This window comes from Cavia porcellus, unplaced genomic scaffold (genome assembly GCF_034190915.1).
Source record: "Cavia porcellus strain 051 isolate PalLab524CR breed Dunkin Hartley unplaced genomic scaffold, mCavPor4.1 scaffold_18, whole genome shotgun sequence".
In the NCBI taxonomy this organism is placed as follows: domain Eukaryota; kingdom Metazoa; phylum Chordata; class Mammalia; order Rodentia; family Caviidae; genus Cavia; species Cavia porcellus.
The window spans coordinates 35,449,336-35,469,390 of NW_026947501.1; the positions used below are offsets into that span (position 1 = coordinate 35,449,336).

The following is a 20,055-nucleotide window of genomic DNA, read 5'->3' on the forward strand; positions in this document are numbered from 1 at the left end:
CCGTGTTCTGAGCTCCATCTGGAATCAGTCAGGCTCTGCTGAGGAAAAGCCAACACAAGAGTGTCCACAGGTGTGTGCAGTGTATGAGAGCAGCTGGACACCAGACAAGACTCATGTGGTCCATCCTCTGTCCCCAAATCTTCTTATAGACCACCTGATAGAGGGAAAGCAAGCAAGGGAGGAGCTGCCTACTCAGAGTCTCTACTGAGAAATGGTTTCTTCTCAATGAAGGCACCATAGTTCAGAGCCCTCCTGGTTCTTACTGACATGTCCAGGACATTTGTCCTGCCACATGTCCTTTGTGTGCATTCTGTTAAGGAGAGCAGAAACATTACCAAGGCTCAGACTCTAGGATCTTGTCTATGGGGCAAAGTCCTCGGATAAATGAGAGTGCATGTGCAGATCCTCTTGCACTGGAGGGGTTGTGGAGGTTATTCCTTTGTGAAAGTAGTTGAAGCCCTGGAATTTGAGGACTATGCAGTTGGGGCAGAGATACACATTCTGTATGGAGGCAGCAGGTATGTGACAACTGGGAAGGCACCTCAAGACTTGAACCTTTAAGGTGTGACGTGTAGGGAGGAGCTCCTTTTTCATACAATGCCACCTACAGAAGGCTAAATGTGAAATTAAGTAAGTGCTTGCATTCCAAAGTTTTATGAAAATAATGTGAAATTAAAAGTTTACTTCACTCTATGTAATGGAATATTTCTCATAAAATGTAAATAATTAATTGTTTAATAACTGCAATTATTGAGTTTCTCTAATTTATTTCATAATAGGTAGAATAACAACAGAAGCAATAAAAAAAAGTGTCTTAGACTCCTAAATAGCCACAGCTGTGTTTTAGTAGGAAATTGCTCATCTTCCCAACTGTCATCTTCCTACTGAGGTATTTAGGCATGCTTTATTCACGTTTCCCTAATCTTGATTCTATCTATATTTATTATGAAATAACTTTGTATTTCAAAGTTTACTCTACTTACCATTATTTTCCAGCACAGTGTATTTTATTTGAAAATATTATTTTATTTAACATCATAGCTATTTGCCATGTACTTAAATTCACTTATTTGCCAGAACTTGAAAGTTCTGCAGATCCTTTTATTCTGTACCTCTGAGATCTGCTTGAGTATTAACCCTCCCTAGATTAAAGCATGAGTATTTTTGACAACACTTTCTTTCAAATAGTGTTGCGCTGGTACACATATTTGTAATTTATTAGCATACATAAACATTGAAAATCAGCTAAAATGACAGAAAACAAGCTTAGTAAGCTTTTCCCTTGCCTTTATCTGGAAGCTTATTACTGAAATATTACTTGTACTATGAATGGATAGCAATAATAGCCATGCAATAAGAGTTCCATATGTTCACTCTTTGTCAGTTATTGAAAAATAAACATTTTTATTGCTCTTGCTTAATTTTATGAGAAATCCAGAGTGAAGTTTAGAAAACAATTCAGTGGGTAAATAAGAATGATGAAAATTTCCATCAAAAGTCATCCACCTGAACCACATATAATTTGCCTGTAGATATTTTCTTTCCCACAAAAATCATATAATTGAAATCATATGAAATATAACCATATTAGATTGTGTTTTTTCACTCAGCAATATGCATTTAAATTTCATCAATGCATTTTTATGGCTTAATGGTTCATTTCTTTTTATTGCTGAATGAATTTCATTGTTCAAGTGTACCAGTTTATCTTTCTTGCCTACAGAAGTATATCTTGGCTGTCTCTAGTTTTTATTTTTAGCAATTACAATTAAAAGTGCTATAAATATTCATATGCAAAGTTTATGTGGACATAACTGTCAAGTCACTTGGATAAGTACCCACAATGTGATTGCAGGATCGCGTGAAAGATTGTTGTTAGTCTGATTAAAAGTTCCCAATCTTCAAAGTGATTGGAATATTTTGTACCTTCATTTGCAAGTGTTGAGAATATATTTTCCTTTACATCTTCATTAACATTTTATTTGGCACTGCTTTATAAAAAGTTAATTTAGCCATTGTAGTACATTTACAGTGGTGTTTTATTGTTTGATTGGTAGAGATTTAGACCTAGGTCCTTTCCAGTTACAAAAATAAAATGGCTTTTGCAATTAATTTTATAAATTAGATCATTTTATCTATTCATTTCTGTACTATGATCAGCCAGATGCACAATGATATAATTTATATATTCTTTTGCATGTTTTATATGTTTTTTAACAAAAATGCTATAGATTAAATATTTGTGCTTCCCATTACTATGTTGAAGTCTCCAAGTTAATGAAGAGGTGAGACCTTTCTGAGATGACTAGATCATGAGGATACAGACTTCGTGAATTTTCATTGGTACATTTGTAGTGTGCTGTGATCATATTCTTCATGGTGACGTGCTATTATAAAAGTGGTTCTACTTTCATTCCCAAATCCTGTTAGCATGGTAGTGCAGAAAGTCACAACCTTTGAGGATGCAGATGTCACTAGATCCTGAATGTGTAGCAAACTTGATTTAGAACTTTCCAGTTTCTAGAACTGTGAGAAATAAAATTTAGTTGATTAAACCTCTCTGTTTATTGTATTTTGTTAAAGCAATATAAATAAATTAACATGAATAATATAATAAATTTATGATTTAACATGAATAATACAATAAATTTATAGAACTATATCCAACCCATGTTCTATAGGTTGTCTCTCTCTCTCTCTCTCTCTCTCTCTCTCTCTCTCTCTCACTCTCTCTCTGTGTGTGTGTTTCTTTCTCCCACTGTTGTTATAGTAGTAAATATACAAAGCAAAGGAAGTTTTATTACTTTTATATATTCACTACATCTCACATTTTTATGCAAAATTAGATGATTCTTTCCCATTGTGGTTCTGACAAGTCAAAGCTTTGAACATCCACATAAATTTAATTTGATCCTTCATCTCATTTAAATTTCATCTAGTCTAACAGAACTTCTTAATAGTTTTATTGCATAGTTTTTATTTGCAGTCTTTATATTCTCACCAAAGAGATTTGCCGTGTGTCCTATTGCTTTCCTCTGAACAGGGAGAAATTGTACTAAGTCCAAGTGTAGAGAACAGTTAGCCTAGGGAACAAACCAGAGTTTTTCTCAAACTCATTGAAGTGTTGAATAGCACCTATCCTTAGAAAATTTGGGATGGATTGGAAGAAAAACTTTTGAGATATTTTGACATCTGAAAAAGCTTTCCAGCAGAAAGAAAGTCAAATAAATGTATATTTATTTTAAATTTTCATTATGCAATGATTAGAAATTTTGTTCAGTTATATTTTCTAAGAAAATAAGATAAAAAATTTTACGGGAAAATATAATAGAAGTTAACTTCACAAATAATATTTCTTATTTCTTTTGAAATTATGTCTTAAAATAATTGCTCTATGGCTGAATAAATAAGTAAATGATAATTAGGAGATAATTAAATTTTTTGAAAAATGTTCAGAATTATATAACAAAATTACTGTTCTTTATTGAAAAAAAGATTTGATTCCGTAAAGATTGCTCTTTTACATTTTGATATTTATTTTACCAGAATTATAATTAGAAATATATTAATTATTAATGATAAAAAGAAAATAAAGAAATAATTCAATTACATTATAAAATTATTTTTGTTCTAAATAATGAGCAAATACTTTTTAATATTTGACTTCTTCCATGCTCTGCACACTCACACAATTTTAATATTTTTCCCAAATCTTTCTGAATTCTTGGTAGAAGTAATTGCCAAGACTATATTAGCAATTCTCTTACAGATTACTTTCTCCAAACTTAGCTAAATGAAATAAATTGAAACCTATTTTTTTCTTATTATTATAAAAAGTATGTTTTGATGGCAAGATGAAAATTTTTGAGAATATTAAAGATAAAATTTTCATTTATTATTTTATTTTTATTATTTTTATTATTATAAATTATGTAAAAATGAGACTTCTTAACCACACAATGTTCTATAGTTAATTAACACTAATTCTGCCGGGAACATTTCTAAATGAAATTCAGAAGAAAGTAATTAAATGATTGAAAATAATTAAAGCTAGTTTATTAGATTATTTTTATATACTTGGCCATTATCTACAACCTAGAATTATTTAATTTTTGATAAATAATTTTGTTTCCATTATTCTCTATTTTATTACATATCAATTCTTACAGTCATATTAAATTTTAAACTCACTACTGGTAGAAAACCTAACCTCAGAAAAGTGTCTTCTTTTTTTTTATAATGGACATTGACAAATTCTTATATCATTGTTTCCATACTTTCATTTCTTTTTACTCTATTTTCTGGTAGACTGCTAAACCTTGGTACTTATAATGATTTTAGAGTCAGAATTATAGCTTTCCTTATTCCTTCATTTACTGAAAAACAGATTTGAATCAAATAATTGATATAACATTCATTGTATTTTTCATAACGTTTTGAAAACTGTGAAGATTAATAATCTTGGCCTGGTTTTTCAGTCTTGGCTTGTCATAACAAGAAACTTTTCATACTATTGATATTTTCTTTAAATATATAATTAAAATATACTTAATGAGTGCATTCTTGGGGCTGGGGATTTAGCTCAGCGGCATAAGCAACTGCGTTGCAAGCAGGAGGTCATGAGTTCGATCCCCGGTACCGATAAAAAAAAAAAAATAATAATAATGAGTGCATTCTTGTAAACAGAAGAACACTGAAATAATAAAGGAGTAAATATTCTCTACCATCAAAATCTCTTTCATTTCTTCATAAATTAGTATCAATTTTTGTGTATCATCTCCAATTATTTTAGAATCACAAAGCTAAATATAAATCATCTGCTTACACATGCACGTCTGCATATACACACAGACACAGATACAAATACAAACATCTTTGTATACATGTGTGTATACTTTAATCTCGGTCAAAGTGAGATCTGGCTATTGTTCCAAACTCCTGTGCAATAACCTCTATATGTTTGAAATTAGCTGCCCAATGACTGTGTCTTTGTTCACTTTACTATTTTGCATCAGATCATAGAGCCTAAAGACAACATTTAACTTAAGGGCTCTGTGCCACAAGGATCACCTTGACCTCCAAAGCTATGCATCCTGAGGAGGACTGCAGACTGTGGTGGGCCACTTTGCTCTCTAGAAATATTTATGTTACCAAACATTCATAAAATCTTTAGGCAGCTTCAAGATTCAAGTGAGTCTTTTGTTTTCAATTTTTTAATAGCAGAAATATTTACTGAGAGAAAAAAAGTTTCTGTGTGAGAGAGACACAGAAAGGGTCCCCAAAGACCCAAAGGGGTTGCAAAAGATTCTTTATTTTCTTGGAATTTTTATAGAGTAAAATCATGAGGTGAAGTGGGTCTAAAATGAGAAAAACTGGGAAATCTCAAGGCAGATGGTCATGAGATGGGATAGAGCTGTGGTCAACTAATAAGTTTAATTGTTCAGATAAAATTGACCAAATCAAGAACAAATGGGGAAATGAGCCAGATAGTAAATGGACATTCTTTATGGATCAGTGACTCTTCCTGTAGTGGGTTGGGATGGTGACTCCTGACTTCTCAAAGGACCCTGAGGATTATACTTAAGGATGTGGCTGCATTTGTTTCGCCTTCTGCTTTGAGATCTCACCTACAGCAAGAGGTATGTGCCTCCTCCAAGACCACCAGACATCTGGTTCTCTGTTCAGCTTCTTCAAAGTCCTAGACCTGTCTGAATGCCTATAATATTTCTAAGTAGCTCAGCTGCCTGTAACATTTTCCCCTCTTTAGAAGTATCCTGAACTGTTGTGAGGGAGAAATGGATGACGACCAATCTAGTTTCTTCAGGCCAAAAGGGGTAGTAGTTGTTGATCAGCAGTCAGAGATACTCTACAGAGCTCTTAACTAATGGCTCTCTGTGGACACGAGTCATTTTCATCTTGGGTGGGAATACAAGTGAGTTTTTTGATTCATAGTATTCATTGTTTTTATAGGCAGCACTCCGAGGAAGAGTAGCGTCTTCATGTAACTAACACAAGAAAATTCATACATAAAGAATTTTCTGGATTCTGCCTCATGCATCTCTTCCCTTGAACAATTTTAATCTGTCTACTTTAGCTGTAATAAATCACAACAAGGAGTATAGCAGCTTCTAATGATTTCTTTTGGAGATTTTAGTGAATTATTCATATTGAAGGTGACCTTGGAGATTCTGAAAATTTTAGTAGGTATCAGTAATGAAATTCTGAAATTAAATGTTCACTTTGGGAAATTACATTTTAAATGTAATGTGTATAAAAATCATAATACTTCATTAAATTTGATGGTTTCATACTAAACCTTGAAATATATCTGAGCATTTTCATATAGTATGATTTGACATTTCCAATATTTAACTATAAAATCAGTGATATAACAAACATGTAAATAAATATTTATATTTAAATTTTGCATTATTAACACCATGACTTATTGAGTAAAATTATAATTTAATAGTTATGATGTAATTACTTCTCATAAATTCTTATCAGTCTATATTTGCATCATTATTATACTGGAATATTTCCACTTTACCATAATATGCTGCTGTTGATTTAAGTAGTTTTAAATTCTTGGAGAAATACTGTATTTCATTTTCTTAAAATTTTTATATTTCCTCAATATGGAAAAATACATGAATACACAAGAGTATAGTGGTCTTTTTCATTTCTACTCTGAATTGTATTGTAATAACTTATTGCTATGTTTCTATCATTTGTATAGTCATAATTCATTTAAGCAAGTAATTACATGTTACAAATAGTCACTACTTTCAAAGTACATATTGAAAGTACTTTTTCTTAGATCATTTCATATTTAAAATTACATTGGTGTTAAATATGGGGACATCAGCTTGTTTTGTACTCTCACATGCATTTGTATGCACACATGGTTTGTTTTAAAATTTATAAACTAACTTTTATCTTGTGCAAGGTTTTTTATGTTGAGTGATAAAATAAGAATTATTTATTCAACTTACTAGAGAATATTTCAGTTTACCTGTTAATCATGGATACCTGACACCAATGTGATTTATTCATGAAGCATTATGCTTAATTATGATGAAAGTTTATATGCTAAAGCTTTAATTAAAAAATCAATTTACACCTTACATTAATTTGCCTTGGATTAGTGTTGCATTCACCTTGTCATTTTGTGAGTATTAAGATTATTTTATCTTGAAATGTTGACTTGACAAACTAGCTTCTAATAGATTACAGCTTTTTGTATATCATAGAATATTTTACTTCAAGCTTTAATATAAATCAAAACACGCTCTACGTATTTATATATGGAACTTCTGAAGCCTTTACAATATACCAAAGTTTATCCAATCATCCATTAGATATCTGTACATAATCTGATCAAAGCTATCTATAACAAATAAACCTCCAACATTATACTAAGTGGTAAAATCTGAGGTTTCACTCTAAAATCTAAAACAAAACAAGAATGCCCGCTATTGCCACTCATATTCAATAGTTATGGAAACATTAGCAAGAGCAATTAGACAAGAAAAAGAAATAAAAGGAATAAAAATAGGAAAGAAAGACATTAAATTATCATTATTTGAAAATGATATGATATTCTCTATGAAGATTTCAAAAACTCCATCAAAAGATTTCTGGATTTAATAACCAAATTCAGTAGAACAGCAGGATAGAAAGCTGAAAATCAGCAGCATTACTGTATATAAACTCACAGATAGATAAATTAGAGAAACTACACCTTTCCAAATAATATGGAAAAAATACATTTGAATCAATCTAATAAAATAGAAGATCTTCACATTGAAAACTGTAACACTCTGATAAAAGAGATACAAAAGGATATTAGGAAGGGGAAAGATATCCTTTATTCTTGGGTAGGAAGAACCAATATAGTGAAAATAACCATACATACAAAATTGTTATTCATATTAAGTGCAATCTCAATCAAAATACTAATGTATAATCACAGAATTAGAGAAAACAATTCAGTTAAAACCAGAAGAGATCTACAGTAGAAATTCTGGCTAACAAATGTAAGACAGAGGGCATCAGAATACTTGACTTAAAATTGAACTATAAAGCTTCCATGATTAAAACAACATGGCACTAAAAAAGAAAACAACAGCAGGTCAACAAACAACCCTAAGGATAAGTGGAACAGATAGAAAGATTTAGAAACAACTCCAAAAACATTCAGCTACTTTACCTTTCACAAAGATGACCAATACCTTCACCGCAAGAAAGATATCCTCTTTAATAACTAGTGCTGGATTAAATGGCTTTCCATCACCCGAAGGTTAGAAACTGTTGTAGTCAGGGATTGTACACAGAGAACAATTCAGATCAGGACATGGAGTCTATAATATTTTTATAATGGTCACTGGAAGTTAACACAGTAGAATGCAGGAAATCTATCCACAACACCAATGACATAGATTAATTAGTCAAGAGTCTAAACCCCATGGCAATGTCCCACATGAGTCCAGATAAAAACCCAGAGCTGAGGACAACGCCTCCATGAGTCCAACTGGAAATCCAGAGCCCACAAGAAGGACTCACGCCAGTCTCTTTTATGGATTCATGCCAGGAAGACTCAAGGGTCAGCGGTGGAAGCCAGAAAGTCTATGCCAGCAGGATGAAGGAGCTGTGCTAGTGGGATAAGGGTTCTACACTGGAGCCGAGAAGTCACACTCACAACAAAGAGAGGGGCTGTCCTGAAAGGAACTACAGCTGTCCACAGCGACACGGAGACCCCGAGCTCCTCGGACAACAAGCACAGTCGAGTACGTGCCAAGAAGCAGCATGATGAGTTCACCCTGGAAACCAGGAAGCCCTCCGGAGCCAGGAAGCAATGCTCGATGTGAGGACCAAAGCTTCTCCAGGAGAACCAACAGCTCAGACAGCAACTCATAGGAGAACCAACAATGCCTCCATAACACCTCAATCCCTCTCCACACCTCTCTTCTTCTCCACCTATTTATCCTGGCAACTCTCCTCAGGTGGAGCATCTTCTCTCAATGCATGTTGATGTAATCCAGCTGGCGTTAAGTTGACCACCAGTTTTCAAACCATAACAGAAACTCGACGTATATCTTTCACCATGCACTAAACTAAAATTGAAACGGATCAAAAGTTTAAATAGTAAACAAAAACACTAAATTTTCTGAAAGATAGAATAGGTTAGGACTTTTGAAAATGTTTCCATATGCAAAGACACTATGAACAAAACCTAATCACCCATGAAATATGAAACAGTCAACAACTGGGATCTCATCTTATTGAAAAGCTTTTGCCCAACAAAATAAATCAGCAACAGAGTGAAGAGACAAACTGTAGAATGGGAAAAACATTGTGAGCTATTCCAAAAAGGATTAATATCTATTACACATAAAGAACTAGAAAAATCAGACCTCTCAAATTTATAGACACAATTTAAAATGGTGATCTGAATTGGATGGAAACTTCTCAGATGAAGAATTACAAGTGGCAAATAAATACATGATAAATGTTCAACATCACTGGTCATCCACGGGATCCACATTAAAACAACACTGAGATTCCATCTCACTCAAAAATCAATGGTTATTATCAAGAAATCAACCAATAACAAACGCTGGTGGGGATGTGTTGGGAAAAAAGAACACTTTTCCACTGGTGGTGTGAGTGTAGATGGTGCAGTCTCTATGGAAATTAATGTGATAATTTCTCAAAAACCTAAACCTAGGGTTCCTTTTGAGCTAGTCTCCTTTTTGGTATCTTCCCAGTAGAATTAAAAGCACCATATCATAGAAGCATATGCACAACCATATTTTATTGGCACGGTTTATAACAGTTAAACCTTGAAAACAATCCAAATGCCCATCAACCAATGAATCAATAAAAAAGGTGTGTGTCTGTGTGTGTGTTTTAGACAATGGGTTGTTATCCAGCCACAAAGAAAGATAAACTTGAGACATTTCTAGGTTAATGGGTGCAGATTGAGATTATAATAGAAAGAGAAATAAATCAGACATACATGTCCAAATATCACATGGTTTCACTATGAGAAACTGAATGTGTAAATAAGGACCAAAATATAAAATAGATTGTTAAAGAGGAAGAAAATTTTCAAGTGTAATGAGAACTAAGAGGGATGAGGAGAAAGGAAATGAAAAGAAAAATATATATTCAATTCTTTATATAATAGTCTATTTGGGGGCATCAATACTTTACTAAATTGATACTTTTAAATCAATTTATTCTGTTTTTTTCACTCTTTCCTTATGAGAACATATTAATAAAACATAAGTAGGCCTATAAAAGAGGCAAATTACATGATATGAAAGCTCAAAATAATGATGGATTTTTAAAGTATTGGCTACAAAATTGTATTTATAATACCATAGCCATGTCTAAATGCATGTGCGTGTATGTATTTTAAATAATGCCTCACACATTTGCACAAACTGTAATCAAACCCTTGGGCTCTAATATCATCTTATCTGGCCATCAAACATTTTTTAAGTTCGTAAACATAGGTTTCCGAAAAGAGATGAATGTGCTAAAGTTTTAATAGTGTTTCTAGAACTAAAGATAGATTTCCTCTCTCACGATCTGAACTGTAAGTAGGTTACTTGCATTTAAAAATAGAGTGAACAAAAGATTATGTGCATCTGTGAGGAATTTTATATCTCATAACTACAAAATTAAAATGGGATTTAAAATTTTACAGTTTACAAGTGCAGGTATTCGGTATTCCGTGGATATGTGTATCTTCTGGGTTGTTATATACGTTTTGTCCCTTTAGTAATGTGCGTGGTTTTGAAGATTGACTTTTTCACTCAAGCTTGAAATATATACATATGTTTATAGTTCCATTGTTTTCATTTTGTTAATTCCTTGTTTCAGCTCTTTTCATGCTTTCATTTTTTTCTTATGTTTATCTTTGTGCTTTTTCATGCTTTCTAAGGTAATTTGTTAATTTAATTTCATTCATTTTTATGTACTTATAACATGAAAACCAAGCTGCATTTTCTTATTAATTTCCTAGTTAAGTTTTATGTTTTTATTGTGTAATGCAATCAGTGTGATTCATTTCTATGTAGTGTTCGATGTCTTGGACCAAAAGGAGCATCAGATATTTTAATTTATATAGCCAGATAAAAACAGTCTTAAAATTTCAGATTTTTAAAATCAAAAAATAACACCAAAATCAAAAAAATAACACCAAATACATTCAAATTTTAAAATTCTTCTCCCAAAATAAATTTTTCCTTAATAATTGCTGTAATTGTACCAATCTTGGGAAATAATAATTCTGAACTGTAATTGCTGAGTTACTAGCAAATATTTAAAAAGTTAGAGTAAGAAAATAAAATATAATGAAGGAATCTGAAAACATTACCATAAAAGGCAACAAAGCATAACATCAATAATGAGACCATATTGATATATCTTTTTTATGATGAGATAAAGTAACAATTTTGTTCCATGGTTTTTCTCCTCATTTAAGTATTTTTTTTTTGTTAAAATTAATGGAAAAGATGCATCTTGGAATTGAAATCATTACCACACCTTTAGGCAGTGTGTAACAGGTCTTGTTTATTGATCAGTAGTTCGCAGCAGAGGGACAGAAATAAACTTAGGAGAGATATGTATAGAGTGTTTGGATTTACATTTTGTTAAGAGGAATCAACATGTTTCCATCTTCTAGTTATACTATAGGGATAGGTTAATAATAATTCAGTGCTAAAACACCTTCTTACAAGTATCTTAACAGTGGAGATCTCTCATATACATGGCTTGGTACGCTCTGTTGCTTTATGTCTCATTTTGAACTGAACGTTAAAGAAATGCAGTACTGTAATTGTAACTTTGCCAAGAGGTCTATCCAGAGGCCTCTTGTCTCTTTTGCCTTCAGTGAAATTTTTGTTCCCCCAAACTGCAAGAGTACAAGTTTTTTTCAAATAGATTGATTTGGTGTGGTACATCTTGGTTATCAAAAATATTCTTGCAGCTTTGAGATTTTGAATTGTGGAATATTTATGATGTGGTCTGTGTGATGCTTATGACGTGGAAAACAGAAAACATACTGTCCAAACTGAGTCACACACACACAAAAGTAGGGAATTAACACTAGTCAATATATTGCACGTTGTTATCTCAGAACTAGTTGTTCAGGTTATAAAATCTAGATACAAAAGCAATCAAATAGTGACAGCACAAACTGCTCTTTTTGATGAACTAAGAGACATTAGTTGTATAATCATAAATCTAATGTATGTATACATATGTAAATTTATATGGCTCAGCAAATACTTTGTCAAAATACTATGACAGAAGGTTTTTAGAGTTGTAGAAAGTAAGGAAAGTAATGAAACTTTCAATTCTGTGATACACTTGGCACAATTAAATAATATTGTACTATTAATTTTTATGTTTCATTTACATTTCCTAATTGTTATCTAATGCTTATTTTTTCTTCTAAAAATTAAGTTTCTTTTTTTTTATGATTCAGTATATGGCATTATATTTAGTTATGTCTCTTTAGGCTTTTCTTGATTTTGACAGTTTATAACCATTTTCTTGTTTTTGATATATTTGAGGAGTGGTCGGGCTTTCCATTTATTGAGATTGTCCAATACATTTTCCAGTTTTTTTTTAATGTTACATTCAGAACATTTTTTTTAGTATTTGAAAATAATTTTTATCCTGTTAAAGTTAATACGTACAATACAGTAAAGAAAAACACAAGCAGCAAGGAACAGTCATTCAGTCATAAGCAGCTTATTTGAATGTGCAATATATGGTCTAGTGTTAATTCCCTACTTTTTTCCTTTTTTAAAATTCTGTATCATTTTAATCATTTTCTTCTGTTTTGCTTTTTAAAATAAAATTGAAAAAAAGAGAGAGATTGGAAACATTTATTGTAATCACTTTATCAGAGAAAGTAATACGTTTAGCTTTACTTGAAGTGAAAATATGGTTATAAAACTATTTTCTACACATCTTTTGAGTGACAACAGAACTTCCATATAACCAGACATATCTACCGGGTCTGCTATGCCAAAGACCTCCTCTGAACTTGCAGATTATTTAACTTAGATAATATTTCTACTTAAGTTTATGTGATTGACTTCCTCCTATTCCATGTTTCTTCAGCCCTGTTTGTCCATATAATATCATAAATTGTTTCCTTCTTTCACACATTTTCATAAGTGTCTGTACATGATAGTTTTACAACTGCAATGTGCTAGAAATTTTGTAAATCACTGTACCCGACTGTCTTAACGGATGTGTTGTTGCTCCTTTTGCCCCATTCCAACAAACAAAAAAGAAATAACAGGGGTGGACAGCAACCTATGCTTTCCAAATTTCTCAGTTTTTTATTTAAAAATTAAATTTAAACCTATTTTTTAGACTCTACATGTAAAGAAATAATACATTTTATTGGCTCATACACGGAAATTTTTCTGTATTTCTTTCACTCTTATACCCACTATCCTATGTGTGTGCTCTAGTTATGGGTACTTTCTTTAATGACATCCATCACACTGTTTGTTGTACCTTTAGTGTAGCTGCAATCTTTCCCACAGTGTCCTCTTGACAAACAACCTGAGATGATGACCTATTTCCAGATAAAGCAGAGAAGAATTTTGTGGCATTCAAAATAGGGAAGATATATTTTAACTGGCAGCTATCAACTTAATTTCCTATTTTCTACAATATGTGTTTCCCAGTCTGAGAGTTAGTTCTGTGTTTATCAGATGAATCTGTTGTTTGTATTCCTGCCAGTGATACTTTTGTTTCATACACAGAAAATGTCCCTCACAGTTTTACTTCCCTGTCCTTGTGAGTTTTGCTCTCACCATTTTTTTCAAATTTCTCAATATTTTCTAGCATAAATAAAATAGTTTAGCTGAAATATATTATGACTTACTCTACAAGTTATTCCAGTTTGAATATAATCTTCGTGAAAACAGATGCAATTACACATGATTTTTAATGTCTGTCCCCCTCCAAGGAGTTCTTCATGAAAATTTAAATACCTCAAGAGACATAAATAATTGTGAATAAATTAACATGCATTTATATCACAACAGGGATAGTTTCCATTTTTAGAGTAGTTAATAAATCTCAGAGGGAATACGGTATTAAATTGAGAAGAGGTAGTTCAAAATTTGGAAAAATCTAGGCATTGGGCATGAAAAACCAGTGTGAGAGGCCCTGCAAACAGGTTACTAATTTGAGAGCTCAGAACACTTAGGAAAGTAGGAAACTTCTACATGAGGACTCTTAAGCACCATGCTAGTGCAGTTTTCTGTACAAATATGAAGTGCTTGCCTAGAGAAACTGTTTAAACATTAAAAGGGAAAATATATCAACTAAAACTCTTTTTTTGGACTAGATGTTCAGATGTGTTTCATTTCCCATCATTTATTAGCTTTCCTGTCAGAGAAGACAGATCACTCATCTGTGAGGAATCTAAAAGAGCTTGAAAAAAAATCTACCCCGACCTAAAAATTACATCAAAGATGCAGTAACACAAAGTATATAAACCCTTCTTGACCAAGTAACTTTGACTTCTCAATTTATTCATGGATTTTTGCTTTATTTTTCACATGTAAATGGAACATTTTACCTAAATCTCCTTGGAAAGTCATGTAGAAATACTACCACAAAGAGTAAAATACAGAAGTAATTATTTACCTAATTATTTAAAATGATCTTGGTTCTCCAATCTAAATTACTTGAAGTATTTATTGTTCTCAATTTTGTGTGTGTGTGTGGGGGGGGATTGAACTCACGACCACTCAATTGCAAGGCAGACTCTTATGCCACTAAGCTAATAAGAACTGTGGGAGCAACAAAACCCAAAATGTGTAATTGTCATTGTACAAAAGAGAGGAAAAGAAAGTGCTCTAAAGGATATAACTGCATGTATATTTAAGTGTATAAGATAGATAATGATATTACTGAGTTTTGTTGGATCATTGAACAGAACTGTTTGCAGTCTCACTGTTGGAATGTCCACTTATAAGCTTTAATTTTGTAACTTGAACAATTATTTCTAAGATGACAATATGTAATCCATTAACTAGTGATTTCCTACTGTTCATTTTTTTTCTGTAAATCTGTATAACTTGTACCCTTTCTCTGCTTTTTTTCTTTTTCTCCTTAAATAAGATTAAAAAAAATATTTAGACTAAATTTTCCAGAAATCTGACTATATTTAACAAATCATAACAAGACTTAAGCCAAGGAGAAGAGGAGAATGGTATTACTAAGAAAACAGTCATGAATCACAATAAAATATGAGCTTGAAGTTGTTAATACTGGGATATTATATCAATAAGAAGAAATTACAATTTAAGTTATAGATAACCTATTCCTGTTTAAACATTTTCTTTTTAAAATACAGTTAAGCAGTTTCACACTGATGCTATATTTAAATTTTTATTGTCTTCTGGAAAGAAATTTCTGGAAGAATTTGAGACTAATGATGAGTGGGCCTGTGATGGTTGACTTAGTAATCTGTAATTCTAAGGTTTCAGATGTAAATGAGAACATCAGATTCAGGAAGCAGTAAATACTATACTTGACAAAAATAGAGCAGCAGACAAACTAAGAGCAAAGCAACACCTGACACACACAGATCTTGGCAAATTAGGAAGAACTAACTCTGTAAACAGAACTGTAAAATTCAAACGGAATATCCTAAACCTAACTTGGTAAATGACAAGAAAAGAAGGATCAGTAAAGGAAAATTGTAGGTTCTAGATATTAAAGTCTTAAGTCAATATCCAGAATAATCTGATAAGGCAAGCACTCCAATTTAAATGTGTAACTACATGCATGAGTCAAGAGAATCGCAAGAGTCAAGGCATTTATATTCTTTTTTTTTTATTCTTGACTATAATCTAAAATCTATTTTAACCAATTGTAAGCCACATTCAGTATCATGGTAAAATGTGTATGTACTAATGTCATCCACATCATAGATTTTTTTTCAGGAATTTCAAACACTCCCTACATTCCATCCAAAAAAGGAAAATATTTCTATTATGGTTGTTTATTTTCTATCTGTCCTGTGGTATCAATTGGCTTTCTCTACCTTGCTGTGTTTACTGAGAGCTTCTCTCTCTCTCTCTCTCTCTCTCTCTCTCTCTCTCTCTCTCTTTTTTCCCATTGTATTTTGACAACATCTGGCCCTTGCCTAAGATTGGGCTATAGCAAAGGAGAAAGCCTGGATTATTTGGTGCTCCTGGTTCTTTCTTTGATAATTTATGTATCTACTATAGACACCAGTTCTGGCCAGGCATCCTATCTTATAAAAGCTGTAATATGTGATCCAACAGTAAAGTTTTTGTTTAAATAAAAACATTCCTATAAAGGATGTATTTCCATGAATCCACTTCATAATACTCCCCATTCACTTCCTGTTTACCAGTCCCATCACTCCTGCTGTTTCTAAAGCAGTTCTGAAAGTCGTTCTTTGTAAGCATTTTTAGTTGCACTGTCATAGATGTCTCAATGCCCTGTATCAATGCAAAAGTTTTATCTTTTACATCTCTTTTACTTTAGGGAAGAGCCAGGAGTCACGTGTTGTCCAATCTGATGAAAAGGTAGATGTGGAAACATCACAATATTATTTGACATTATGCATTTACATTATGCATTGAATAACACTGGACAGCAGCATTCACTATATTTTTTAATCACAACTTGTAAAGACATTCACAAAAGAGGACTTTCAGAACTGCTTCAGAAAGTGGCCAGAAAATAGAATAAGTGTGTTTGAACAGAAAGGGTTTATTTTGAGGAATATAAACAACAATGTCTCTATTTCAAATAAATTTTATATTAAAACATTCACCATATTTTTATCATTCCTTGTACCATCTTTGGTTTGTGAACATTACTTCTTTCCTTTTAAACTCATAGCAATTCTCCTGCTTCAGCCCCTCAAGTGCTGAGATTACAGGCATATGCCACCACGTGCTGCTGATAATAATATTTTAAGTGAGCTTTTTAATTAGTTAACATGATTGTGACACATCTTTTCCCTGGGGTACTGACTGGTACAAATTTATCTTATAAAGTCTGAAAATAAATTAAGAATCTCATAAAATATGTAAGAGCATGCATTTGTTAAGAAATGAAGCTACTTAATTTTGATTTTATAGTGTTATTAAATATTTCCACTCATAAGACCAGTGAAAAAAGTTTTATAACAATATAGATTGGATTTTAAAATGGCAATGCTAGAAAATTTACTGATGAGCATGTTAAGTAAAAACCCAAGATGGTGGAAATTGCAACATCAGATTTAGTGATTTAAAGGAAAGAAATAATTTCAGTATAATCTCAACCACCACCCACCTCTCTTCCTCTTTCCAAAAGACATTTTGAAGGATTTGGGAAGGAAAAGGGATAACCAAAAATGAGATGAGCAATAGTCCTTAATAAAGAGCAATCGTTCTACTTAGACATTTTTCTCTGAGACAAGCACAGTGGCTCCAGATGGACTGTTGAATTTGTATGCATGAATATGGAATTCAATTTCTGACATTCCTCTGTGTAACCAAAAATGGAGAGTAATTTCTGAAGAAAGGGAGTGATTAGGAAATGCCCAGGGAAGAAGTAAACAGGTCAATTTTCTTTGATTTTAAGGTTTATGAGAGAGACAGTATTAAGACTATGAATAAATAAAAGCACAGATAGAATCACAGAGGTAAAGTCTATGATATATGTAGCAAACAGATACTGTAGCCAAATGTGTTTTGAAAAGACACAGGTGTCTAGAAAGAGGACTATAATCAGACAGTCTTGGAGACAACTATGAAGTGGCTCTGAACAGGATTTAAAATTAACTAATTGGCTATCTGTTTACCTTTGAGTCTGTGCTAGGCCTAGGCCCCTTGCCTGGTGATGGGAACTGATTCACAGTAAGTGAACCTCTGTGAATCACTGATCCTGGTTGAGGCCTACAGTGGCCTAAGAGGCCAGAGATACCTCAAAGGACAAGATAAAGAAACAACTGAAGGCATCTGGTTCAAACTTCAATTAAAAAGATAGAGACTGAGGCTGCAGGAATTACTCCTAACAGTCTCCCTCCTACCATGTCTTCCTAAGGCATTTCTCCTAAATTGACATAGTATTTACTTGAAGACATCCTTGAAGTGACTCCCAAGGTCCTATTCATTGCCTGCTCCTTGCCCTTTGTTTGGACCTAATAAAAATGGGTGGTCCAGAGAAGTCTTTGTCTTAGCCCTCAGAGTTTTGCATTCAGGTAAAGAGTTTTGACATTCCTGGAGCCCTAAAATCATACAGCTTGTCTCATTTTATTTAAGCCTTCGCCATCCACTCATTTGGGAGATTGAGAATCTAGGTCAGGACCCAATAAGACAAGAGGAATGGAATAAGGGTATCAAGGAAGGAGGTGTAAAGAAAGGCAATTGGAGTAGAGAGAAAATCAAACTTAAACTCAGTATTTTATAAATTAAAAGGACAGTAATAAATATATATTTCTATGTTGCAAAACATACTGACTGCAAGAACAAAATCCTTAACCTGACATTTTTAAAGAAAATATTTAAGATCTTGCAAAAAAAGAGGGGTTGATAGTTGTTTTAGTTACTTTTCACTCTCATTCCTGAGACAAAATATCTGATGTTCAACATGACAGAAGGAAAGGTTTATTTCTTACAAGTTTGCAGAGTTCAGTTCATATGCTGTTGGCTCCAAGGCAGTGTGGCATGTTGGGGCAGCCATTCTGGTTGCTGCAAACAGGAAGACACTAATGGGCGAGAGAGAGAGAGAGAGAGAGAGAGAGAGAGAGAGAGAGAGAGATCTTCTTCCTGCCAATACAGTGTATACTGGCTCCACCCCTAGACAGGTGTAGCACTCACACCACCAATGCAAGTGCCGTACAATGAAACAATCACAAATGCTAGATTTGATCAAGTCCACAATTGCGTGAGGCTTGGGGTCCACTGACATAAGCCATGACAATAGTGTACCTTAAAATACATAAAATGTGTGTTGAGAATCTCCACTCAAGTCTCATTTTATGGAGAGACAATATATAATAGTGTAATAGATGTTACTTATAACAAATTTGTGCTAGATGAAAAAGTGCTGGTTAAAGAATATTTGTAATGTTAACCTATTGTTGATATTCAGTAGTGGTAATCCAAGTATATGCATTTAGATGTCAATCATTTCTCTGACTCACAAATGATAGCTAATTCATTATCAATACAGTAAGAAAATAAAAATTTCATTTGATTGAAACAACTAAACTACAATTGAAACAAACAAGCTAATAAAATTCTCATATAATATCTTGAATTAAGTTGTACTTCAAGTTTCTGTCTTCCATTCAACCAAGAATTTCCTTCTGCATGTGATCCATGACAAATTACATTCCAACATTTGTTTAAAATATTTAAAATCCAAGCAAGCAGTTCACTTATGAATTGTTGAAAGTTTTGGCAGATTTCAGTGGTACAAAATAATTCCTCTTAGGGTCGGGATGTAGCCTAATGGATAAGCATCTGCTGGGCAAGCACAAGGTACTGGGTTTGATTCCTCAAACCCTCAAATTTGAATCCAAGGGGCTGCATGCAACAAATGTCCATGGCAGCTTGATATTATATACAGAAACTACTCGCTGCCTTCTGTACATGGAATGACTTTAACTGATCCTGTTTTGTTACTTTTTAAAATTATTTAAAATAACCATCACTGTATTCATACACCAGAAAAAAATGTTTTTTAGTGTATTGCTAAACATTATCAAATAGGATTCAAGTACAAGTTTTACAAAAGTAAAAATTGAGGTCAATTATTTTTTTCTGAAAAGTGTGATCATGCTGTTGCATAACTTTAATGAAGCTTATAGTTTTTGGATGATTTTTTAAATTTTAAATTGTGGCCAAAATGAAACCTTCAGATCCTCTTCACAACTATAGCCAAGTTAGTCTTATTTATTTAAAGTCAAGTATTTGGTAAAAAAAGAAATGATTTAACAAGATTCCTTATTGCTATACAATATTTCCATTACTC

General features: G+C 32.6%; 1 pseudogene; it reads left to right on the forward strand.

The window, feature by feature from the left end:
• The first annotated feature begins 384 nt into the window (after window positions 1-384).
• Window positions 385-20,055, forward strand: part of LOC100733034 (ATP synthase mitochondrial F1 complex assembly factor 1-like) — a 64,169-nt pseudogene continuing 44,498 nt past the window's right edge.